Source organism: Ambystoma mexicanum, chromosome 12, assembly GCF_040938575.1.
Source record: "Ambystoma mexicanum isolate Mex_15411 chromosome 12, UKY_AmexF1_1, whole genome shotgun sequence".
Classification (NCBI taxonomy): Eukaryota; Metazoa; Chordata; class Amphibia; order Caudata; family Ambystomatidae; genus Ambystoma; species Ambystoma mexicanum.
In genome coordinates this window covers 838500412-838528321 of record NC_090936.1, presented here as the reverse complement: position 1 = coordinate 838528321, position 27910 = coordinate 838500412, and positions in this window count along the sequence as shown.

The window sequence follows — 27910 nt, the reverse complement described above, 5'->3', positions numbered from 1 at the left end:
CAAGGTTGAATCCCGGCAAGGCCTCCTCACTGTGTCATCCCTTTGAGGTAGATAAATACCAACTTCGGTTGGGAGGACGATGATGTATTTAACTATGTTCTATGAACAGCATTCAGGTATAATCGCTATGTAAATAACAAATCATAACTAAAATGTTCACAGATTACTACTTTAAAATCAACCACACACAAGAAGACTTCTCAACAATAGACATTCCTTGCACTGACCAGAACGCCTCTGGAAAAACATGCAAGTCGAGCAGGTATATGGCGGGGGCCAAATTCACCTGCATTTTCTCATCTACACTAAAAATTCACAGCCACTCGTGGTGCCATTAGCACAGACATAGCCCGAGCTGCAGTATATTCAACTACATATTCAAAAATGGGTCCTACACGCATCCAGCGAGTAGTAGACATTGGTGCAGTGTATCTTCCAAGGATCCCCATATCCCCTTCCCCAGAGTTGATTTAGTCTATGGGTCCTCGTCTAGCACTGAGTGGCTAGTTGACCCAGAACCCCTATTCTTATTGGGGATTTATATATCGCAAACCTAGCAACAGAGCACTATACATGCCGTTGAGGGTATCATGCGAGCTAAGCAGGGTTAACAATATGTGGCATGATATGATGTGATGCCGAAAGGGAAGGAGCCTAGGTAGCACCTAGGTATTGAATGAAGAGTAAGATCTGACGTGAACTGCAAGAAGCCATCTATATTCACATTGCAGAACACAGCAGTGAGTGCTTCCCACAGCTCCCTTCCCCTTAGTGGGACTCACACTGCAATACCACCAAACGGTCACGCTTTCATTTCTTATAACCTAGAATAGATGCTGGGGCACGTGTGAGAGTCCTGGGCTTGCGATACATATATACACTCTGCTGCTGGCTACCGAGGCTCAAGAGGCACAAAGACAACCTCATGCAGTGATGCACAAGAACCACCGCTAATCTACTTGTTCGAGGGGATCCTGCTTCCGTGCCAGATACCCAGGTTTCTAGGTCTTTTCTATGAGTGCTAAGCTGCGCCCTGCGCAGACGCAGGTGCATAAGTTCCCCCCCCCCACTCCCCCTCAGCTGGCCCCCAGTTGCGTACACTCCCCTCCACGCACTACAAAGCTATGGAAATCCTGCTTGCATCCCTTATACGTATGTGAAAGCCCGGCCAAGTACACAGCCAGCCTTTCTCTAACACACTCTGGCCATCTCTACCCGCTGCAGTGCCACGGGTCCTGCTTCCATTATCCATCCCGTATACCCGGAGCGGTGGAGCAATGGTACGAGACCATGGATTCAACTGTCTGCACCCAGATAAGGTAGAATGCACCCCCTGCCCCAGGCTGTGGAGGGTTTTGCTTCCATCCCATGTAGACAGACTGCTGCAGCATGTGTGTGAGAAGTAGACTGCTCCAACACACACACCCTGCATGGACACTGCAGCCTCTCACTGGCGCACAAACCCTTCCACCCGCTCTTTCCTTTCATCTCTCCCCTATGTCCTGTTTCCATCCCATGTACCCTGACAGTATGGGAGAAGCAGGGACAGCACGGCGCGGGGGCTGCCCTGTGAACCTCGAGAGAGCCCGGGACTGCTGCTGCTGACGAGAGTTGGGTCTCTTCTGCTTTTAAACCAGGAGCAGGAGTGCCTCTTCCTGGATCTGTGATGTCAGGGAGTCCTCGGCTCTCTACAACACCCCGCCACTCAGCAGAAGGAGGCAAACAGGGGAGGGGCGGTGAGGGGGAGACGGGGAGTGGAGGGAGGGGAGATAAAGGGGATACAAGAGGAGAGGGAGGGGAAGAGCAATAGGAATGGAAGGAAAGGCTGGAGAACAAAGTGAGAGAAAGGGGTTAGAGAAAATCGAAAGAGGACAACGGAAGGGGGGAGTGCAATAGGATAAGTAGAGGGGGAACAGAAGGGTGAGGAAATAAGAAGTGAAAGGACGAGGGAAAATGGGTGGGGGCTGAAGTGAACAGAAGAGATATCATCACGGGGACTGGGGGCACACGAAGAAATCAGGGTAGGTAAATGGCCCAATGGGGTTAGGGGAGAGTGGGTGAAAGCGGAGGGTGCGAACAAGGGGAAACGGTGACAGTGGAGGAAGGAACTAATGAGCAGAAGGAGATGACAAGGGGATGCAGGGAGAGGGTAGACAGAAAAGGGGTGGCAAGGAAAACAGTGTGTAATTGCATCCACGCACCCCATGGATTTTTATGTGATTAAAATGTATACCACATGCGGTTGTCATTTGCATTGGATACAGGTGCAGTGACCGATATGAAAGAGAGAGGTGGGGGGAGAGGGAAAATGCAAGCTAACTTTGCTAATGCCTTCCTAGGTAAACTGAGCAGCTCTGTGTCTGCGTGTGGGTTTCTACGTGTTTTGCATCAACAGTGACAAGAAGTTTGTGTCAGTTAAGTGAACTTTTATATCGCACTACATACCAGGGACCAGTCTCTAAGCGCAGCACCAGGAGTTCTAACCCATGAACGTGGTAAGTTTGCATTTCAGAGACCATCACTGCAATGCCGCCTGACCTATGAACGCAATAGCTTTGCTGAATGTTTTTCAAATGTGTTAGAGTTCGGAAATTGCAAACATGTGCAGGTCCCCAGGAACAGGAGTGCAACTTTAGGGTTATTCATTTGGTTTTTGAAAAGGCAACCTTAAATTGAACCAGCAATGAGTTGTGGCTGAGGACTACTGCTTGCGTCTGTGGAACAGGGCACTCTAGCACATGAACTGAGAGTAGCAGGGCTGAAGTCGAGGGTACACGCGGGGGGACGGAGTCCACCGACTTTTTTCAGAGGGTAGATTCAGCCCCCCCCCCAACTAAAATGAGAAACCTTGAATGTTATCTTTGAATTTATGCATTAAAGCCGACCGTGGGGATCGGACCACAGTCATCACTTGTGTAGGCCGGACACTTCACCACACTGCATTATATAACCTGATGAAAAATAACAAACAGCTAAAGGTGAAATGTCCCATTTCAGTTCCGCAAGTTCCGGGGAAAACATTTGTATTGGTTCTTAGAGTTTAAAACAGGTACACCTTTTAACGTTTTCAAAAACACTATAAGAAGAAAATATCCTCTCTTGGTTTTGTGTGTTGATTTTATGAAAAAGCAAATGCCATTCGTCCTGTGCAATTTGGGTGGTTATGCAAAGCCAATTTATCGAAATATTATATTATGTTATGTTACTTGGCATTTGTATAGTGCCTTATGTATCATTGGTATGATCTCAAAGCGCTGTTATCCGACGCTGTGCTTCAATTCACAAGGGCAAAGTCAAGAAAAGTTGCTTTTTGAACACACAATACAGGTAACATTCTAAGACTGTCACCTAGTGTCTCGTGTATGCATTTTCTATTACATTTGAATTTCTATCTGGTTTTTAATGAAGTGCCCTATTTACAACATTTGTTATACATTTTTTGGTTGTCATTTTTAGGGGTTGGAATGTGGGTCGGGGGCGCCAACGATGCTTCCCGCCTGGGGTGCAATCTAGTGTAAGACCGGCCCTGAATATCACATGAATCTCAACTGTGACATGGAGATAAGGCCTGTTAACCAGCATCCAAATTATATGAAACTGTTTCCTGATAAGCATATTAGAGACATGTTTCTGTGACTACGCCTCAATTTGGTCCCCACACGTCAACGCTTGCTAAAAATCAAACAAATTCCTAGTGCACAAGCTTTCTGTAGATTTTCTGTAGATTTTGTAAAAAACAAACCCATATTGAAACTCTTTTCTATGTGCTAATCGAATGTGAAAAGAAAGTTGTACAGCGGAATGTTCTAGATGTCTACAGTACAGCTGAATGTAAAGGAAAGATGGGAACAAACACTTTTATGAACTAATAAGATATTGACTTATACGATTATTCAATTTTGGAGAAACATTATCAAGGGGGATGTAGCAAATTAAGAACGATAAATATTTTCTTTTCTTTTTTTCTTTTCTTTTCTTTTCTCTTTTTCTCTTTTTATGTACAGATCGGCAACCATGAATGTAATGTATAAAAATTAAAAATTTAGAAATAAATGATATCATTTTATAAAAATAAAAGAAAAAGAGTGCCTGGACTGCACAAAAATTACCAAAGGGGCTGTGCACCAAGCGCATGGGCAAACTGTATGAGAAAGTGCCTCATTCTTCGCCCACTTTGTTTTTTTGGCCCCTATTTTTACCCCAAGCTACTCATTCCTGAAATTCCGGAATCGGAGCGGAATATGGTAACTGACACTTTGGTTGATCTGTCCCAACAGGCACCACTTAATTCATGTGGAAATGCGAGGCAAGACCTCAGTATATCAGAGCCCCATTATTCTTATGTGTGAGAAGGGGGGGTCTCAAACCGAGATGAGTCTGGAGCTCACGCTGAACCCCCAACCGGGTATTTTTGCCTCCTCCTCCACCTGTTTTGGGATCCTTGCCCTCATGTGTGCCCTCTGCTCTGTCTTGTGAGAGTGTGGATAGGCGGCTCTCACCTTTGTCCCCCGTTACAGAACCCAAACCTCTTGAACTGGAGACAGGAGTGAGAGAACAAGGCACTGATGACTGGTAACTTGAAGAGGATGTGGTTTATTTAGAAGAGCTCTTCAACCACCTGAATTTGATGAACTATGCTGTTTTGTCGACTCTGCAGTTACGTCAAACTCCATTTGCCAAGATGGCCAACTCTACTCTGTACTGTAGCTGGAGCGCCTACATTCAGCACTGACTGCTATACTGGCTGTGGATATCGCAGAGCTGAGTTTTACAAGACAATCCCAATGAAGGTTGAGGGACCTATCGGGTTTGGGATGTTCAACACCTAATGCACAGGACATTTTGGCTCCCTTGTGTTTAAACACAAACTCCTACATTCCCAGATCTTTATAAGCAGAGGGCCGCCGGGAGGACAAAGCAGTGACTATTGTTCAGCCTGTTCCATCCATGAAGACTTTGCACAAGAATATTGAAGTGGGGTTTGGGACAACCCCACAGCTGTCTCTGTCGCCTCCGATTATGGCTATTCCAGAACCTCTCTCATAAAGTCCAAATGAGAATATAAATATTTCTTCAGCCTCATCCTCTGACTCAAGTGAGACTGTCTCCTCAGCGAGGATAATACCTGGCACCCCCAGTTGCCTTTGCAACAAGAGGGGGTGGATCATGTCCAACTGCAGAGTTTAGTGATGGCAGCTTCAAATATCTCCTTTTTGTCAAACTGTATGAAACTGTGAATGAGTCCTTACAAGATCAGGCAACGATGCACACCAAACTCTCTTCTTTGGACCATTTTGCTGAGACTATCCATTCAAGATTGGATAAAGGAGTGGAACTGTCTGCCCAATGACAGTCCAGGCTTTTTTCGATGAGGCGCACAGGGATGATTGAGAGAAGACCACAGTAATGACAGGCATAATGGATTTACTGAAATGGACAATAGACAATAAGGAAAGTAACGGTCTGGAAGTATTGGGCCACACTAATCGACATCAGGCAATCAATGACCAAAAACTGGAGCCCTCGAGGCATAAACAGACAAAAGAAGGGGCTGTTTCTGAGCTGGACGAAGTTTATGAACCCATGCTGGGAGTTCTGGCCAAGCATGGCCACCGAATTACCCATTTTCCAAAAATAGCTGTTCAAGCTAATACACCATCTGGGCAATCACAGGGAGACTCTGATGTACAGGGGTTACATTCTGTCAATCAATTGTCAGTGACTTTCAAGGTCCCGAATGTGCCCTTGGCTAACTGAGTAGAAAAAATGTATCCTGTTTTCAATCGGGCTTCATAGAAAGTGCACGTAAACTAGTGATTAAATTCCCCATGCAAAGAAAAACAAAGCATCGCCAGGCGGTCAAGAGGGGAAATCGAATGCCTCCAGAGCCTTCTTACGAATGCTAACCTTGACTGAGGCTGATCAAGGGGTTCAGGGTACCATTATGTCCCCTATAAAGAAGAGGGCTCTTCACGCCCCTTTGCCAGAATGCATTGAAGGGTCGGGTAACAAAGACAAGCTCTTTCAAACACTGTTGAACTTATCAATTTACACGGATGACCCACCAGAGGAGCCAGTAGAAGTCAACGATCAGACTTTTGTGGTGGACGAATTGGGCCATGAAGAATCAGTGGTGAAAGAAGTTCGATCTTATTCTGGTCCAGAGGCGTTGCTAGGGGCGGGCTGAGAGGGCTATAGCCCAGGTCTTTTTGTTATAGCCGGGGATAGAAGCTCAGGTGCTACAACCAAAATGCTAGCTAGCCCCGAGTCCCACCAGTCATGACATTAGCTAGACCCTGATCTTTTCCAGCCCTAGCAATACCCGTGTTCTGATCCAACACTAGCTAATAAAAGGACAGACTTGTCACAGGTTCATAATGATGGCCTCTCCTTCTATACATTGCAGCAAATAAGAGCACTCCAACAAAAACAATTGAACTGTGACTATCCTATAAAAGAAGAACACTCAAAGAAGAAGAAGGAAGATTCTGTGAATAATTGGGGCAAATATAAGATATCTACCAAACCCTGTATAATGGTCGAGAGGATAATCAGTGAGAAGGACAGCCTTATATTGAACAGGGGAAATGTGTTCAATCTAATTCACCAAAGCTTTGCTTCATTGACCAAAATGATATCAAAATTGTAACATTTGTCAATGAAAGGAATATGGATTGTGTGATTCTGCACCTGAGTTCCGCATTGGTAAAGTAGGCGATCTTGGAGGAAGCGCGGGACTTCTTACATTTAGGTTTTGAACTCACAAATGGGGACCTGGGAAACCATTTTACATTGGAGGAAGGACAATATGAATGAGTTCCTGGCAGTAAGAAATCTTTAGCCACAAGGCGGCTTTCGAACAACTTTGTGTCCAGTCAAAAAAAATATTCCCCTCATTTAACTAATGACGCAGTCCCCATATATGGAAAATTCCACCAGACATCTCCTGCTTCCATCCAAATATCATATGATACCTGTCGCAGTATGGAAAGAACAGTAAGGATGCGAGCTGCGACATAAGGAGCTCCTAGTCCCTCATCGGACTGGTCATGGCTGGCGGGAACGCTTGCATGAAAAACCAATCTGTAACTTCTTGACTGTGTGGCGACCTGCACATTGAACTTAGCCTCATGGAATACCAGGGGCTTTGCTCATCTCTGCAGAAAAGAAGAGAAAGTTTTATATAAAGTTGATCTTATATGCCTTTAGGAGACCTGGTTGGTAATAAAACCACTCTGTGAAGATTTTGAAATATGTTTCAACCTGGCAATAGCTAGGGAAGTGGGGAGGAGGCCTTTCACAGGTTTATTGACCTTGATGAAATTGGGGCAAAGTCTTAAAATCTTGGACTCTGGAAATCCAAGACTGTATGTCCAGATGTTTGTCCTAGACTGGGAAGTGACTCTGGGTCAGGAATCCCTGACGGTAGAGTTATTCAATTTATTTAGGAAACCGGCAGGGATTGGTGACAAGGAGTTTATTGATTTGATAACTGGCCTGATGGATACATCTTGTGTGGACTTAAAATCCCCCCTTTTTTGATATGTGGATACTTTAATGTAAGGTTCTTGGATGAGTCGGGGAAGAAACTAAGGCAGGGCTCAATGCATAAAAAAGTAGCTATGTGAATGTCTAAGATGAAGGAACAGGTTGTATTTATGACAAATGGTGTACTTAGAGGTGACATTCCGGGAAGAACAACCTGGGCCTGGGACACACAAAAATCCCATTTGGACTATTATTTTACCCCCACTAGTCTATTTAAATCTATGCACACCCTGAATTTCACGTCTACTAGTGAAAGTGATCACGCTATCTTACACATCTGTCTCAAGCAACAGAAGAGAAAGCCAATGGGAAAAATGGGGATGGTGGTGCAAACCAATCAGGCGAGAAATTGCCTATGAATTCTCCCAGGGCATGTTCCAGAAATCACTGCAAGCTACAAAAAAGCCTTGGTGGCTAATTCTCTGGGTGTGAATTATTCTGGTTTTCTTACGACGTTTCAGGCGTACTCTAGGCCTGGAAATAATCTGAAGGCTGGTAGACTGTACGATACCAAAGAAGTAAAAATTCAAAAAGGAAAACTTAGAGCGTATTTGCAGAAAACAGAGATTCATGAAAGGGGCGACAATTTTCCCCTGAGAAAAAAACAGGGCAAACAACAGTACAGCGACTGGCTGTTGGCCACAAAGGCACAAAACTGACGCTGGGGTTACTATGAAAATCATAGCGGAAAAAACATTCAGGGAACTCTGGGGCTTGTTAAATAATAACTCCACATTCCAACTGGCTACTATGGTTCCAGATGTCTCTGAAAGGGTTTCGATCAAGTTCTTTTCGGGGCTCTTCTAAAGCATTTCTGAAATAACTATATTGTGTGCAGAGCTATCTAGCAGGCTGTGGTCTATCGACTTTACTCGAGAAGATAGTGTAGGCAAGATAAAAAACCTGCAATCCTCTGGAGCCGCAGGGTCGAATGGATTGCATAATTAAATGTTAAAATACAATCCCGAGAATTGGGCAGACTTTTTCTGGACTCTTTTTAATTAGATCTTGATAACCAGAAAGGTCCCTGCTTCTTGGAAGACAACAATAATAGTGCCAATCTAGAAGAAGGGGGATAGAGAAAATGCGAAAATTATAGGACTATTGCCCTATTCGATACACTTGTCAAGATCTTTGCGTCAATACTCCTAGGACATCTTAAGGATTCGGCGATAAAAGTAGGCCGTTGTGATAAATGCCAGACTGGGTTTGTCTCTGGGTTGGGCACTAGCCTCAACCTATTCATTCTTAACATCTTAAAGTCGAAGTCTTGCAGGTCAAGGCAGAAGGTTTATTTAGCCTTTATTTACCTGGAACAGGCCTTCGACTCTATTAGTAGAGAAAGGCTTTGGGAAAAAAAAACATACTAGCTGCTACTGCTCACAAGACCTTCTGCAAGCATTAAAAGACCTGCACTCTTTAACTTGCATTTAAATTAGGATGTCGGGTGAGAGAATATTAACAACATCTATCAAAACCTCAAGAGGACTTAAACAGAGCTGCCCTTTGGTACCCAAATTATTCAATCTGTACCTATCTGACATGGAGAAGAGTCAGGCAGTGCTGAATGCCTTTCCTCCTAAAATCTACAGCAACCTGATTCCATGGGTTCTCTATGCAGACAACTTGGTCTTAATTGACTACACAACCGTAGGCCTAAAGAGGCGTCTAAATCAACTAGAGACTTACCTGGTTGAAAGCAATTTGAGGGTAAATACAAAAAAAATAAGATTATGATTTTGCCCAAACCAGAAACAAGGAAAAAAGCTAAAATGTAGTTGGGTTGTGAACTCTGAGAAAATCGATAGGATTGACATTATGACCTATTTGGGAGTTCCTTTTAATGCTAGCTTAGTCAAAAACCCCTGGGTGGACGCCCTGAGACTTAAATGCATGAGTCTGGCTGCACAAACAATGAAAATGGACAGCAAGTTTGGTAAATTTACAATCAAACCTCTGATTGCTTTCTATAGACTTAAAGTACCCCCAACACTGATTTATGGTGCAGGATCTGCTCCCCTTCTCCCTGAGGTAATTTGGTATCGATTAGAAGGACTTTTTGGGAGGAGGGTCCATCTCCTTCGTCCTATTCGAACTAGGCTTGCAGTCACCCAGGTCAATGATTTGTTGGTGTTCATTGAGTCCATTTTTGAAGTCTGCGACTGAGGGAAGAGTACCACTGTTTGAAATCTTGGATAAAGAAGCCTTTACGGGGACCCGATCATGTAGTGGATGGTTGGAAAGACTATTGCAGAGTCCTGCTCATACAATTAGATCTAACACAGTAGGTCCTTATTGACCATGCAGATAAAGTGAAGCTCCAGCTTAAGAGAATGGATTGGATCAACACGCTCCACCAGAGAAGTTCATATACCTTAGCACTGAGTTTGGAGCATGAAGGGAGACCACTCAACAGCCTCCCTTGGAACAAATGTGCGCCGAAAATACCAGCGCAAGAGAGCAAGCGCAGGCACATGCGTGCGATTCAAGGAAGGCGCTGCACGTGTTTTCCACTGGTTGTACGCCAAATCTGTGCGTGGCGCACACGGGCACACACGTCATTGCAACAACCTGAACGCTGTGCGCAACGTGCACAGGGACAGCGCACAACGTCTGCGCACACACCAAAAAGGGGGCGGGACAAGGGGCATAACGCACGGAATGGGTAACAACGCATGAAAAAGAAGCCGTAACTGGGGAAGTACTGCAGGGAAATACACAGAATGCCCACACGCACGCAAACAACTCGTATTCATGGATTTTAATAGGGGAAACAAGTGCACGCTAAAAGATGCACACAGGCATCAACATGTCCGCCACAGGAAGGCAGGCATAAGCATCCCTGAGCACAGTATAAAAGCGCGCACAAACAACAAACACCTACATACCTCTACGATGAATGCCCCATTTGTCGCAGCACTGATCGTGGGACACCGCAGCTGGAGGAGAATAGCCAGGGCCCACATTTTTCCCCCCGTACTAGCCTTTTTGGGATGCCTGACGACCAGGTCTACGGCAGATATAGGTTTCCACCTCATATCATCCTAGACCTGGTCAGGGAGTGGGAAGATGACCTTACATCCCCCACCCTCTGCTCCCAAGCATTGAGCCCCTTGGAGAAGGTGCTCAATGTCCTGCATTTTTTGGCCACTGTGTCATTTCAGTGGACTACTGCCATAGTGGGGGGGTCTCACAGGCCACGCAGTCAAGCTGCCTACACCAGGTGTTGGCAATCATGACTGCGCACCGCTCAGTCTGCAGGCACATATACATGCCCAGAACACCTGCAGAAAGGCAGGCTGTTGTCCAGGACTTTTACAGGGTGGCACACTTCCCCAAAGTGCTTGGTGCCATAGATTGCACTCATGTGGCCCTACGTCTACCTAGGGCCACTGAGCACATCTACTGAAACCACAAGCACTGGCATTCCAACAATGTGCAGGTGGTATGCGATGCCAAGGGAATCATCACCTCTGTCTATGCAAACTACCCTGGCTCCACCCATGACAGTTTCATATACAGAAAGTCTGCCCTGAGCCGGGCCCTGGAAGCTGGGCAGTATGGCGACACATGGCTCCTAGGTGAGTACAAATGCCCGTGCACATGCATGCATATCACACACAGACACATACACAAACCCCAATAATCACAACCATTATCACCTCTCCAGGGGACAGTGCCTACCCTCTAAGCAACCACATGATGATGCCAATCCGGAACCCCACCACACCACCCCAGGTAAAATACAATGCTGCCCATATTGCAACCAGGGCCATAGTGGAGCGCACATTCTGAGTGCTCAAGTCACGCTTCCGCTCCCTTGACTGCTCTGGCGGGCAGCTACTCTATGCACCCCCAGTAGTGTGCAGGATGTTGCAACACCGCAGGGCATACCGGTGGACATCGTGGTGCCCCCACATCCCCAACCACAGGCACAGGCGCTGCCCATGGGAGGGGATAGGGCACATGGCGAGGCAGCCCGGACCCAGCTTGTGGCCACATTTTTCACCTAAACTCCCACCCCTGCAGAGTGCACACAGGCCTGGCACATACCAAGTGACAATCGATGATGACAAAGAGACAATCAACTGTCACAACCTTACCACCCTGAGAATGTTGCCATGGAAGTGCCACATTGTGTGCATCCCTAGCTACTCAAACCTAACCAATCCTGTGTGACCAAAAGGTACACATGCAAGGTGTGTATCACACAGACCTGCAAAACAGGCCATGACAATCACTGGTATGTCACCCAAAGCCGCCAAAACCACAAGATGACATGGCAAGCAATAGCAAAACACCAACACAGTAACAATAATGTACACATTGACATGTGAAAAATGCAAAGTGGCATCAGACAATGATGCCTGACATGGAATCAGATGTAATGACTGACCAACAACCTCCCACACAAAGCAAGTCATACCCAAATGCATACCAACTGTTGTATCTTGAACATAACAATGAATGCCTGTTTACATGCACATTGTGCACGGCAAAATCAACACTGCATCATACGTGTGCTGTGTCCATCTCCTGCAACACACTGCTCAGCACACAGCATAGTGACCAGCCATTGTGTGTGATGCACACCCTGAGCATCACATGAAAATGACAAACTAAATTAAAAAAAAAATCACGCATGTACAGGATCCACAAATGGTCATAGATCATGTGCTGCAGGGACACAGTAGGCCCCAGAAGGCAAACTGAGTGCACATGTGGACATGGAAGGGTGGTTGTACTTGTTGTGGATCATAGTGAGAGTGTGTGTGTCAGTAGGGACATGCACTCAATACATGCATGTACAATCAAGTGACCATCAGTGTCCTCATCACATGTGAACATTGCCCATGAGTACACCCCAGCATGTCAAACCAAAACTATACCCTCACACCTGAACGGTAAACACAACACATGAACAGCCATTGATCAGCAGAATACATCATGTACATAGGATACCACAATTACAATGTCAGGTTGCCCATCACACTGTGGGGCAAGGCAGCTGTCCAACAACAAAATACCCCCCATCACATATCACCATGACCCACTGAACAACTGTGCATGGGGTATGTAGCCTTCATCCTTGAAGTCTACCTGGCCACAGGAACAACGTTCCCCTTTGTCTCCATCTTCCACCTTGCATGTAAAAAGTGTCCAGCACCCTCAGAGGCCACCTTGACTTGCAAAAACACCAAATCAAAGAGAACTCAAAGCAGGCAAACACACAAGCTAAGCAAAAAGCCTGCAGGCAGCAAAATAAACCAGAAGAGTCTCCAGTAGATGGCTTGAAGCAGCAGTACATCACAAAGCACAAGTACTAGCACAATGATGGAACAACCAAGCTAGCACAGTAAAGCAATGTCACAACAGGATGTGTACCATGTTTGGTACATAATATACAATGATGCACCACGAACTGATGTGTACTGTCACAGCTCCCGTGTACAGGCGCAGGAGTGGCACAAACCAACCACCCCCACCGTGGTCTGGGTGCCTGCAAGGTCAAACTCACACAGGCCTTTGAGACCCTGGTGGGGAAGGAGGGTCAGGGTTATGCAGTCGGGACAGGTATTGGTATACTGGATAACCTGAATGAGGGGCAAGATAGGGACGTAGGATTGACAAGGGAAAGTAGGGAATGCACACAAATTTAATAATCACATTAACACATACACAATCAGACCAAATGTGTACATCATGCACATAGTACCAAATTACTCAAATGGAAGTCAAAGAGAAACTTATCTCTGGGGGTGAGTGCTGGCCTCCTGCCTGCGCACTATCAGGTCCGGTAACATGAGCAGTTCAATGCTGCAAAGAGAGCCAGAGTCACTAATCTCTGCGTGCCCATAACAGACACACACACACCACCATGCATGCCCCAAAGTAACAAAATACTCTACAAACAAACTATCTGGTGTGGTGCTTCGTACCCATACGTAGGATTCCCCCCGTGATGGTTCATACACAGTCAATGCAGTAAATCAGGTGCCGGTGGGTGCGTGGTAAATGGAAGACCAATGTGTCAAGATTCACACAACATCCAATGTTCCCTGGGTAAGCAGCCAGATGCATTTAGCAAGGTACTACTTCAGTACAAGTCGTGTTCCAGCATAACCCAAATAAAGTAGGTAGTGCACGTGGCGATTTCAACATGAAAATGAAATGCACTCCACACGAGTCTGTCCCTCGCTGTATGTCCCTGTGAGCTGCTTCTTTCCCTGTCTTGGAACGCTACATGGCTAATACAACTGCCTCAATGGACCATGGTGGACCGTAGGATATGTGCCACTGCCCCTGCATGTGCCCCTGACAACTTTCCCATCAACTAGCCATTAGTCCACCAACGCATCTTAGCTGTACTGTGCGCTTCAACACCAATATCTGTCCAAGCTCACCATCTTTGGTGCTACTTAGCATGCATGTGCAACTGGCCTGGTGGACGGTTGGCTGCAGTGTGGCCCCCTTGTGCTGCTCACCTTGCCTGGAGTTCCTTGAAACACGTCAACTTCTTTAGGATGTATGAGCGCAATCCCTGTGGCTCTGCCTGTGCACACATGCGCTTGTCTGCACCACCAAACGTGGCCAGCTTCCAGACGTCCAATGGGCCATGTCTGCTGGGAAAGGTGGTCTGGGGGCTCATCCCCCTGCAGAAAGGGCAGAAAACACATGATTAATGCTTGAAAAATCCCTGTGTGTGTCTCCTCAGGCATGTCATGACTGGACCATGTCAGAAACGTACATCAGAAATCAATCCATCAGTGCGACTTTCACAGGCAAAGTGTGTTAGCCACTGTCTACAGCATGAATTGCATCAAGCACATGTACAGTAAAGATAAGAAACATACTACACAATGTATAGCAATTAATGTACACATGAATCATGAAACCACCCATCTATCAAAGGAAGAACTGTGGTAAATATCACCCCTATCATCCCCACTATGGGTGTCAACACAAGTAGTACAGCAGTAGACATGCCACAGATATGACAGTCCAAAGCCCTTGAGTAACAGGCTGTAACACCAAACCATCCTTGCGAGCCCATGGATAAGGGAAGCAGGAGTGGCATATGTGAGTCAGGACCCCAAGCTGCAAACACATACACGAGACAAGCTTGAAGGGACCAGCTGGAACAGACAGTGGCTGCTTTCAAAAGCCACAAAGCACCACACCGTCACATGAAAGCACAATAGACAAGCAACTTTAAACTATATTAACTAATTAGACTAACTATGGAAAACCTACATTACCTAATTAAACTAACTATCAAATTGAAAGTTAACTAACTAACTAAAGGAAAAATCAAAAATGGCCACATAGGCACCCAGGAGGGGGGAGGTACAGGGTGCTGCTCAACACCCACATGCGATGATGTTGAGGAAAAAAAAAACCTCCATGGGCTCAACGCCTGCACAGCCCGACCTATGTGGGAGATACCTTGTCATCTGAGTCTGGCTCTTCCTGAAAAGGAGGACGTGGCACAGGAGCCTGACCACGCCTAGCTGCAGCTTGCGGCGATGACACGTAGGTCTGCATTCAGAACCTCCCGTGATACGCGTGCTTCCTCTTGCATGGTAACACGTGTAACACTGAGTTCTTCCTGCAAGGCCTGGCTGGACAACTGATGCACCTCCCGGCAAGCACGTAGCTCAGCCGAGATGGTACGCTCAAGCTGCTCAAACCTCTCCTCTGACTGCTTCCTCTGGGACATCAAGAGGACACCCAGAGTGGATCTGAGGGACTCATACACAGCCCTCAGGGCCTCCATGTGTGCCTCTGCGTGAGCAGTAATTGCTTGCCGCAGAGACAACATTTCAGCCTGGCGTGCCCTGTCTGAGGCTGCCACGCCCAGCCTGAGTGAGCGGGCCATGGACCGGGCCGTCTGCTGCTGGAGAAGCACCTGCCTAGCAGGGGGGAGCACGGATTGGGCCACACGCTCCATGCTCACATCAATGTTCTCCATTGCTCTCCATTGCTCCCCCTGGCGTTCAGAATTGGCAGTCAGATGGTCTGTAGCACATGTGGGTTTTCGTGGCCTACAACCCCACGACCCCCACTTGTGCCGGGTTGCTGTAGTGATAACAACCTTGTGCCTGGCATGACAACACCATCCTCTGGCTCCATTGCGTCATCATCTGAAAAGTAGAGAGAAAAAATGTCACTACACATGTTATAAGCACACAACACACGCACACATAGACATCACACAGACACCAAGCACATCAAGCAGACATGTCACACACAAAAGAGAACCTTCCATGCATGCTGGGTCAACTTGAAATTGCTTCTGTGATTAGGCATGTAGAAGGGTGTTATACCACTCAGAAGTGGGTTTATGCAGTGCAGCAAATTTGTACGTTACTCACTATCTACATGTACAAGTACTTCATGATGTGTATCAGAAAATGTGAAGGCAGTGCAAGGTCAACTTCAGGCATCACATGCAATGTGCATGCAATGGGTAGCATGGCTACAAGCAAACCACCCCTCCCCCTAAGTGGAAATGCAGGGATGCCTTGCATAGTATGAAAAGGATGACCATAGACCTGTGTATTGACAGACAGTGTTGACTAGCATCAATTGCGTCATCTGAGTCAAGTGACAACACAGCAGATGATGATGGGACAGTAAGCAGGACACATGATAAAACCTCAGGAGTACACCCACGTGTGAAGAAGACACTACACCAGTTGGACAGAGTCATTGGGCATGAAACAGGGTGAGGCCTGTGACCCATACAGATTGTCACACCCTAAACATGTGTGGGACACAAGACTGAGCCACAGTGGCCATGGGAAGGCTGATGAAATGCCATGCAATGTAGGTCACCCTGGCAACGTATTACAATGATCATCCAGTCAAGGACACATCGGGGCATGCATGGAATGCACAGGGAGCATGAATGGGCACTCATGTCCCTGCGGAGCATCTGACATCTGCACAGTCCAAGTGAGACACCCTGCATCAAGTACAAAGGATGTACCACACAGCATATGTCTGGCAGGTTGGCTGGTAGAAGTTAGCATGTACACAGGATGCATGAACAGGCAAGTAATGTACGGCAACATTGATGCAGACCAGTGCAAAGGTGAAATTGGGGTGCAGAGGTGGGGGTGAAGGGGCAAGGTAGAATGCCAATGTGGAGTACCCGCATGCAGGCAGAGAACACATGCATGTCAGTCATGCTATGACTGAGAGGAAGGTCACGACAGGCTACATGCAGTAGGGCCAGTGAGCTGGAACATGGTCCGGAGGGGCATCCTGGTGACCAGCATGTGAGTAGGGTGCAATAGTGCTGATGCGGACAGTCCCTGTCTGCTCCACATGTCCACCATCCTGCAGAGCAGCCATGCATCAGTGAAGCATTGTATTATTTGGACATCAGAACCATGTACACATGACATATAGTGGCAGTCATGCAACACACATCACACAAGTAAAACACACATGTCCTCGACAAACATGCAGCAACACTCACTGGACTGGGCATCAAAGTCCGGCATCTCTCCCACTCTGACCGATTCAGATGATATGAACTCCGCAATGAGTGACTCATGTGGAGTGAGGTCTTCCTGCTCAGGTGCAGGCCCACTGCCAGTCACCAGAGTCAAGTTGTAATTTGAGGCACACTTAGCCTTAGCGCTGCGTTTGAGGTCATTCCAACGCTTTTTGCACTCTTGGGCCGTGCGCACCTCATGGCCGAATGCACTCACATGTTTCCGCAACTTGCTTCCAGTGGGTATCACGGTGGGCAGCTGTAGTTTGACAATTAGGCCCTACTAGCATGTCACGGCTATAGTCCCGCACGTAGTCCATGAGGAAGTCCAGTTCCTGCTTGCAGAAAGGCTTCTTCCTAAACATGCAGGAGGTTGTGGCTGTGTGTGGGGTCCCAGCCTGTGCTGCAGGTGCAACCTTCCTCCCCTTGGATTGTGGTGCAGACCCTGGCTGGCAAATGCCACCCTGATCAGTATGGCCAGTGGCACCGGTGGATTGAGCCAAGGGAGTGGCAGGTGGAGGGACGACCAAAGGCCTGACTTGCGTCAGTGGCAGCTGGGTGCCCTCTAATGGACCCTGCGCACCAACATCTGCTGTGGCAGGGTCATTGAACGCGACTGTCCTGGTTGGTAGTCTCACAACCGGGGTGTTGTTGGCTGTATCTGCCCCCGCACTTGCCAACACCCAGCTGGTCGGCACAGCAGATGACATTACTGCCCCAGGGACACGTGTCTCGGTCAGGGCAGCCCTGCGTGCACCTACGGTTTGCCTCCTGCCCTGTTGGAAATCTTCCATGGACTCTTCAAGTGCCAACGCAGCCTGCGCTGCAAGACCCTGAGCCTGGGTGGTGGTGTCCACAGCTGCACCTGCAGCTACCACTACCCTTGGGCCCGTGGCAGTCGATGAAATGCACTGCCGGGTCACATGGGCGCCAGTGCCAGATGCAGAAGCTGCATCTCCCGGAACCACAGGGGGTGGTGGCATGACTGCACGACACATGGCACAACATCGTGCCCAAGTGGCGCACCCCTTCCTCTTCCCGCTCTGCGGCCACCCTGGAGTCCCCCTACTCCCTGGTCACTCCGGCCACGTCCCTGACCACACCAGCCACGAGGAGTACGCCCAGCTGAGGCGCCCCTCACCTTTGGTGGCCTCCCAACCATGGCACAGATGGAGTAGTGCCGGCACAGATGGAGGAGTGCCAATGGGAGGTGTACACCACAATTGTCCTGGGCAATTGGGGTGAAGGGGGTGGGATGCAAGATGTTAACAGCACCCCTGCACCTGCAAGGCTGTATGTGACCCCGGTGATGACGTGACGGGTCATGCAACACTCAGGCGCCCCAAAACTGCAGTAAAACCGTGCATGCAACCCCTGCAGCCTACGTGCATGGAATCAACCTCCCGCACTACGCGGTGGCACCCAGGAAAACAAAAAACGTGTACGAGTGGGAGATGCAGGCTACTATGACCTCGAAAATGGGTACGTGATACACAGGGGCACCCGCAGTGGGAAAAATAGCGTGCGCGACACACCGTCAGACTAGCGCGATGATGAAAAATACACGTAGCCAATACCCCCGCCAAAACAAGAGATACGTCCTTGATCCGCTGTAAAGTTGTGATGGCGCGTGAAACAACACGAAGTAGCAACACACACGTCGGTCTCCACGAAAGGCAGGTACAGGGAACTGCTGGCCCCGCTCACCTTTAACCCGGGCTGAGGGAAACGCCTGCGCGCATCACTTCACTTATACGCTTAGGCCCTTTCCTCAAATTACACGCATTCACACACGGACGTGTGTTTTTTTCACGTGCTGATCCACTATGCACCCGTATTGAGGGAAACGCCCGTGCGCGCTTTGTCACAGACGCACTTACGCGCTAAGGGCCTTTCCTCGAATTACACACTGACGTGCACTTTTTTCATGTGCCAAATCACTCCGTATCAAGCTGGCCACGTGAAAACACACGGAAGAAAACGCTCCTGCCCAAAAGCCTATTTTCCTGCCCCCAAGAGCCCCGAGCACACTCCCACCTGCCATCTGCTGCTGCCTGCTGCCCACGTGCCCTGCTATTTGGTGCCTGCACATCAGCCATCTGCAGGGGTCCAGTTGCTGTGTCCACCCCTGCTGGAACAGAAGACTCCCGACTGGGATACCATCGCTCCACAGCCCAGCCCCAGGACCCAGTTGCCCACCCACGCCTGCTTCAGGGGTCGCCATGTCAGGGCAAACACCATCCGAGACCACTGGTGACCCCCAGCCATAGAAGCAGAGGGCCACCAGCTTCAGTGAGAAGGAAGTTGGTGTCCTGGTGGAGCATGTCCTGGGGCATTATGATGCCCTCTTCACACCATCATGCGCCGACAAGAAAGGATGGGAGAGGATCTGGGAGGACGTTGTGGTTGCCATCAACGTGGAGGGGGTGGCAACCCCCGACATCAAGCACGTCCGGAAGCGCTGGGAGGACCTCAGTTCCAGTACCCTCAACAAGCCCGCTGCCTCGTGAAGGCAGAGGATGCAGAGGGGTGCCGGGTCCACCTGAGCAACATCCAGATGAGGGTCCTGGAATGCCTAAACCCAGTGCTCCATGCCCAGATCCTTCGGAGGAAGACCCGTCTGGAGTCGAGCGGTAAGTGGCCATGCATTGCTGTGTGAAACAGGGCATGTTGCAGTGTGCTGGTAGTCAGCTACTTGCCTGTATGTGTAACATAGGCCACGTATGGATGTGTGTGTGCCGGGACATCATGGTAATGCACGTGAGACCAGTAATGCATGAACCACATGGATGGTGCATGTGTTCCAATGAGACATGGGGAGCTGCATGCGGAATGCACATATTAATGCATGCCAGTCCCTGTTCTTGGTCATGGGTGGGGGGTGAGAGATGGGTGCTGCTCTCATGTACATGTATGGTGTGCATGTCTGTGTGTCTGAGAAGCATGTGTGTGACTTTGAAACGCCATGGATGCATGACACATGTCCATGACGATGTGTAGATTCACTCAGGCAGTCTGGTTACTGTTGTATCCACTGTGTCTGTGGTGTACGAGCCATGATGCATGACCCTCCGGTGATGTGTGTGCATGGGATCAGTATGAGCCATGTTGCATGTGAGTTTGAAGGCAACATTTATGTCCATGGAGGGCCTTGTACATGGATGCTGATGTTGATTGCATGCGCCGTGCCTGTTTCTGCATGTGTGTTGCGTGCATTGACCCATGTGTTCTGGAGGGACAGGATGGAAGTGACGTTTGACAGTGCCACTCATGTGTTATTGCTTCCTGTCTAGGGGACTATTGTACAGTGCCCTGATGCTTGTGTTCAATGTCTCCCTCTACGCAGCGTCGAGTGAAGAAGAGGGCGGAGACAGTGCTGTGGAGCCAAGCGGCAAGGATGCCTCCACCAGGTGGCGACGCAAGGCTCAGCCACCCTCCCAGGAATTGCCATCATCCGGGAGCGAGGGGACTAGTGCCGCGTCTGCCACTACGGCTGTAGCGGAAGGGCCGGGTAAGCCCCCACAGGGGCTTGCAATGGTGGAAGACGGTGCGGAGACATCTAGGTTGGTGGTCTCCACAGAGGAGGAGGAGCCCGCTACTGAGCCGCACATGGGCCTGGTGGGGGTAGTACCACTGGTGCAAGTGGTGCAGTCCAGGGCCAGGGTCAGGAGGCAGCACAGGTCACCATGGAGGGGCCTGTGCATGTCGCTGTCCCTCACCCTGTGACAGCACCACCATGCACCAGCAGGGATGCCCCATCCCAGGCTTGTCCGCAGGTAGGGGGGAGGCCCACGTCGTCTGGCTCTACACTACCTGCGGACGAGGAGTCCCATGACCGTATGGGCTCCATCCTGATTGGTGTCACATTGCTCAAGCGTGACATTCGTGATGACATGCGTGCTTCCTGGGGGAGCACGCAGGCCATCACGAAGAGCTGCGTGGCAACATTGCACTGTTGGGAGGGTCCCTGGTCGGTGGGTTCCTACATGTGTTGCGCACTCTGGCGGACCTCTCCTCCTCTGTGGAGACCATGCGCCATTCATTCTCCCTGCCGTCTTCTAGCCCAGATTCCACCAAGACCCCCTGTGGACCTGGCCCGACCAACACAGCCAGCTTGGTGGATATCCCATCCCTGCCACAGTCGGGAGTCGGCGGTCCAGCAGGGGTGGACACCCCAACAACTGGAGACCAGCAGATGGAGGATGTGCAGGCATCATCGGACAGGGCACATGGACAGCAGCAGCAGCGGGCTCTAGGTGGGAGCGATGATGGCTCGAGGCCATCAACATCAGAGGGGCAGGCATTGGCCAGAGGGCAGGAGAACCCTGGAATGGGAGTGTCTTCTGTGTGGCTGCGGTTGGGCCAGCGTAAAGATGCGGAGTGGCGGCGGGCGGAAGAGGCGCGGCTCACCATGGTCCGGGCAGAGTTCTCCATGCATCGGGCATTGATGCGGGTTGAGTGCCTCGAGGCAACTCGCAGGGAGTTGGAACAGGCCATGAGTGGATCCCTGCGAGACCTCGGGGCCAGGACAGAGTCCCGCCTCAAGGAGATAGACATGGAGTTTGATGATGCCCTGGCCCGCCACATCACAGAGTGAGTCGCAGGACTTGACCGCCGCCATTGTATATAGTTAGTTAGTGATAGGTTTCCTTTCTTTTTTTTTATTTTGGGACGCTTGGACAATGCCCCACATTTTTGTATATCGTTGTAAATTAGGTAGGGTTTTGTATATAGGTTTCATTTCATTTGTTGGGCTCATGGACCCTTGTTGCAATATTTGTAAATAGTTGGACAGTGGATTTCTTTTTTTACATCATTTACCCTCACCATGGATCAATGGATTTTTTGGGATTTTGGTTTCCTTTGGATTTACTTTGGTGGACAAGGATTATTAATAAATTTTATTTTGGATTAATTTGGATTGTGTCATCATTATTATTTTTTTTGCTTTGGACATGCCTTTTTTTCTTGTTTATGATTATTTACATGCTTTTAATCATTTTTTTTATTTTTGTGCACAATACATTTTGATTTCTTACATCCATGTGTGGTATTTTCTCTTTGGTTTACTGCATGTCACAATGTGGTTTTACACAATCACTTGCACCCAGTGTGTTTGTGTGACGGACATGTGTTGATGTGCATATTTGACTTTTGGTTAGAGACAAGTAATAGGCCTTTCAGTGTGGGGTGGATGGGAAACTTGATTGTGTCTAAAGACTAGGGTGGAGTGCAGTGTGATTTTGGTGGACATGAGGCCCATGAATGTGAATCTTCATGGCATGTTGGGTGGGGACCTGAGTCGGGGCCTGACCCTCAATGCTGGGTGGATGGGAGTCCTGGGGGACATGAGTCAGGGCCTGCTGGCAGGTGCCCGTCAATACAGGGTGGATGGGGGTGCTGGGGGACATGAGTCAGGGCCTGACCCTCAATGCTGGGTGGATGGGGGTGCTGGGGGACATGAGTCGGGGCCTGCTGGCAGGTGCCCGTCAATGCTGGGTGGATGGGGGTGCTGGGGGACATGAGTCAGGGCCTGCTGGCAGGTGCCCGTCAATGCTGGGTGGTTGGGGGTGCTGGGGGACATGAGTCGGGCCTGACCCTCAATGCTGGGTGGATGGGGGTGTTGGGAGACATGAGTCGGGGCCTGCTGGCAGGTGCCTGTCAATGCTGGGTGGATGGGGGTGCTGGGGGACATGAGTCGGGGCCTGACCCTCAATGCTGGGGGACATGAGTCGGGGCCTGACCCTCAATGCTGGGTGGATGGGGGTGCTGGGGGACATGTGTCAGTGCTCACTTGTGCGTGGTGACATGTGAGCTGGCTAGGGGGCTTTGCCAGGGTAGATGGGCTGCCTGTGGGTCATGGCCAGGGGTGCAGTGTGTTCCCCTGTGTTGTGGTCTGCCTGCAGGCCCTGGGGAGTGGGGGAGAGGGCACACCTGGGAGGACACACACTCCCAATTCGTTGGGGCACACCTGTAATACACGTACCCTGCTTGCACAGGGCCAATTGTGTGTAAAACTTCCTGCGCACCCTCGAAATACACGTACCCCGCTCGCACAGGGCCAATCGCGTGTAAAACTTCCCGCGCACCCCCGAAATACACGCGCCCCGCTCGCACACGGTCAATCGCATGTAAAACTTCCCGCGCACCCCCGAAATACACGTACCCCGCTCGCACAGGGCCTATCGTGTGTGATTCTCCCTGCGCACCCCCGTAATACACGCGCCCCGCTCACACAAGGTCAATCGTGGGTAAAAATTCCCACGCACCCCCGAAATACATGTACCCCGCTCGCACAAGGCCAATCGCGGGTAAAACTTCCCACGCACCCCCATAATACATGTACCCCGCTCGCACAGGGCCAATCGCGTGTGATTCTCCCTGCGCACCCCCAAAATACACATACCCCGCTCGCACAGGGCCAATCACGTGTGATTCTCCCCACACAGCCAGTGAGTATCAAGACTGCCATCCTTGAGCACTACCTGCCCCTATATGGGCTCAACCATAAATTTGCAATCCAAAACCAATGTGACTGCATGACACACCTCAAACTCACCCCTGCCACCAGTGTGTCTCAAGACTGCCACTCCTATGGGCTAAAACTGCCTAAGACTTTGGGCACGGTACACAGGCCTACTACATCAATGACAAGCCAGACTAACCTCTAAAAACAACCTTGTCCAGATAATGATGACATAATGTTATGATGTAAGTGTAAGTTAAAACAAGTTCATAAAAATGTATTACCAGATCCTAGTTAAACATTGAGCTGCTGCCTGGAGCCCTTATTTCCTCACATAACCTACTAGATACTGTATGGGAGCGACGAGCCCCCAGCCCCCCTCACGCCGTACACTCCCCAGTACGGGACTTGGACCACGTGCCTCCAGTAGTGGGGTTGCCCCTTGCCCTTATGTAAAGTTAACCACGGTTGACCGCTACATAGATGGGACTACTGTGCAGGACACGGGGCATCCATCTTTTGTGCCCCCTTTCGACTCTATCTTGGGTAAACAGGCCTCACTGCGATAGTACAGCAAGGCTCAGCTCCCCTTCCACCACAACAGCCAAGGACAGAGACACACACAAGGCGCGCAGGCACCTGGCTGACCCCCACCCTTGCACTCCCCCTGCGAAGGACAGCTCCGCGCACCCATTCTCACGCTGAAGCTGGAGAAAGTTGCAACAACCAATATGATACAGTTTTCTTCCTCTGAGATCACTGCTAGCATGAGAACCAGCATGTGAACCAGGATGAGCTAAGCACTTTTTGCTCATTCGTCCCCATAAATGTGCAAGCCACCCACCCCCATTTATAGTAATTTATTGCCATCCTGACCCTGCGCTCCCTGTAAGGTATTTCTTTCAAGTGCCAGACCCTCACCTGCGCTGCGAAACCCACCCAACACACCCACTGCTAACCTTAAGCACTTTGCCACAATATATGTTTTTACTTATACTAATAGGTCTAAAGCTTAGGAGATATGTGAAACACAGCTTGACTCTTTTTACATGCACAATAAAGGTCAAGGCCTCCAATTAAAGCTACAAATGACCCAATTGTACTGACAATAAATACTATGTGTGATTTGTGTAGAAATATGAAAAGAAGTATAAAATGTTTAGATAATTTGTTATTTAGTGTTTTACGAATGCAACATATTAGTTTAGGTAGTGACCACAGTGACCGGACCCTGACCTGTGTGGAGCACAAGATATTTGACGTCCATCATCTCGTCAGCCACTCAGCCAATCAGAAGGAAGAGATGCCACCCACACCTACAGCACCACACCGCCTGGCCAATCGGGTCCATCTAGTATTTTTTGTTAGAGTTACTTTAATTTATATATATATGAGTGATGATGTAAATGGAGTGGGCATTTTTGGGTTATTTCCTAGCTGGAGAAATAAACCATCCTTTGAACTCTTGCAGCCGGTTCTCAGTGCCTCCTTCCCCGACAGGGGTTGTGTTGGTTATTTTATTTTCTCTTGCACGTAGTAAGCCGGGGAAAGGCACCTACAATACTAACACCAACGACACTCATACAACCACACTCTACCACTGCAAGCCACTCATTAACACCAACCATACAATTGGCAACAAACAACTTTGCCTGCTGCAAATACCCACAGAGACGTTCTGCCACAGAACACACAAACCTACAACCACATCCAAGTGAGCTGAGTTGGCCAAACACACTGGGCACTTTTTTGTGTAAAAGACAAAACAACACTCCAAACCAATTAAACACCAGTGGCAGAAGATGCTAACATAATTTCACATCACAGCAACCATCATGGTGATAATGCTTTAAGTATCAAAAAACAAAAAATATTCTATATTCTTAGACAGGGCTCAAAACAACCACTGATTTATCCCAACATTTAAACAAGTTAACACTGGGAATCATCTACGCTCTAAACCACTCTCAATCCAGCAAGCAATGCAGCCATTTAACACTGGCTGCTCACAACAACAGCCACTCTAAAAGATCTCCATTCAGCAAAACCTAGAGCCCTTTTACCACTGGATAATTTACCTAAAATACTCAATACACTGTCTGAAGTGCCTGCATCCAGTAAAACCACACTTCATCAGAGATATACCCATCCAGCAAGCCGCAGCCTTTTACCACTGGATACCTTTCCCAAGATACAACAATACACTCTCTGAAATGACTCCATCAAGTAACCATGCATTTTACCACTGGGTACTTGTCACACTAAATTCTGTAATACTAACCATGACAGACCGGTCCGGTACAGCGGCCATGGCAGGAAAACATGTAGTTTGCCAGTTCAGGAAACAAGGGTGCCGGTGAGCTTACCGGCACCCTTGTTTCCAGACCGGCACACTTAGAATGAGGCTCTATGGGAATGCGGACTTACAATTTGCTTTCGCCTGACTTCCGGGCCACCAGACTCATAAAGAGTTTGTGGCACTGGGAAGTCAGGTGCCAGTAAAATGTTACGGGCCTGGCGGCAACCTGCCGGTAGCACCAGCAGGGTGACTGCCAGACCTATATTGATGCCCATTGTCAAACCCCAACTTGACGGAGTACAATATTCACTATCCTGTGCCAGAAACCTGTCTATGTGAAGTGCTGCACTTTCCCCAATGCTTGTAATCACCATTGTTGATCTCATCTAAGTACCAGAAAATCTAAATACTGCATAGTGATTTTGACAGTTCAAATGTTACTCTTGATCATTTTAGCAACAGCGTGATTGTTTCTGTCTGTACTGACCACTCATCCAACTCATGAAGCCCAGGCATCTGGATGCCACTCATGTTAACATGGAGACACAGACAAACGACCATTGCCAGTCCTCCTATTCTGGAACTCACACCTCATCAGGTGGATCGAACACATTTATAGGTTCTTTCATTTAACCCTGCAACCAACAGTCCTCCACTAATGCGAACACTGATAAGCTTTCAAGAATTCATCCTTTGGCAGCAACCACAGCAGGACAACTGACGTCACAATTAACTCCATGCACAAGGAGCCGCACAGAGCTCCTGGAGACTAACCATACCAACGGTTGTTGTCGGGGCAAAGTCATGTAAGTGCCTCTCTTATCTGGAATCTGACATCCTCAGACACAGCTTTACCTCATCATCAATTCTAGGTAATCTCTTACTGTCGCGCTGCATTGCCACTCTTCTGCCAGCAACACCTCTGCCAAAGCATTATGCCACACAAATTACTTCACCTGCCATTGCTCTCCTTGAGCAGATGCAGCTTCGCTAGCTTCCTCCTGTGCTTTCCTTGCATTTATCTTCTCCCTGGCGATTACTCAACCTCCTGTCCAGTCACCTTGGCAATTGTCCTGCCAGCAGCTCCCTAACCTGCCCTGGTTGATTTCTTAATCTCTTTCCAAACGTCTTAATCTCTGTCCAGGCTCCCTGACTATTTCTTGACAGCAGCCCCACTCACTCTACTACAACATATGTTCCAAAAGTTCAAATGCTACAATGTCCAATATTACCTAAGTGTGCCTCATACGTGACAATGGCTTACTGGCTTGCCTAGAATGTGGCAAATAAGATAGATCCGTTACCCATGTCTGAATGTTGTAGCGTCTAGTGTCACCTATGTGTGACACATGCTCTTTAATGGGTGTTAGCCATTGGAGCTAAAACGCCCAAGATTACTGTTGCTGAGGTCTTGTCTCTTCATTGATCACAGTGGGCAGTCAGTCAGGTTATGGGAAATGTATGATAGAAATGGAAGACGTCATTGCGTTGTTGATTCAGTTCAATGACCATGGGCCTCATTACGACCCAGGCGTTAAGGGTTAACGCCGTCATTAACCCTTAACGCCTGATTCTGATTTTAACGGCTGCTTTTAGCAGCCGTTAAAATCCATGGCGCTAACCTGCCATGATGCTAATTACGCCACCGTAATTTACGGTGGCGTAATTAGCGCCTTCCCCACTCCCATTATGCCCTATGGGGCAAAAATGGGAATGGGGAAGGGAAAATGGGAAATGGGGATTTACCGCCCCACTCACCTTGGAATGGGGCGGTAAATCCGCCATCCACCATGGTGTAAACGTAGTTTACACCATGGTGGTAATGTTGGCGCAATTAGCGCCTGGGTCGTAATGACCCCCCATGTATTTTTCTTTCACAGGAAAAGTAAAAATCAAATCAGTATGTGGTGATCATAATACTGAGAAATGCATACCAGCCTGAATAATTGCTACATGGTGCAGGATTTTGATGTGGAAATACTGATTTGGAGTTACCATGCAGAGTTCCTGGGGCAATTCCTCTGCAGTCTCATCAGAATAGTCAAATGTGGTGGAACGCATTGACTGCTTATTTTCATGCTTTACACCGCGA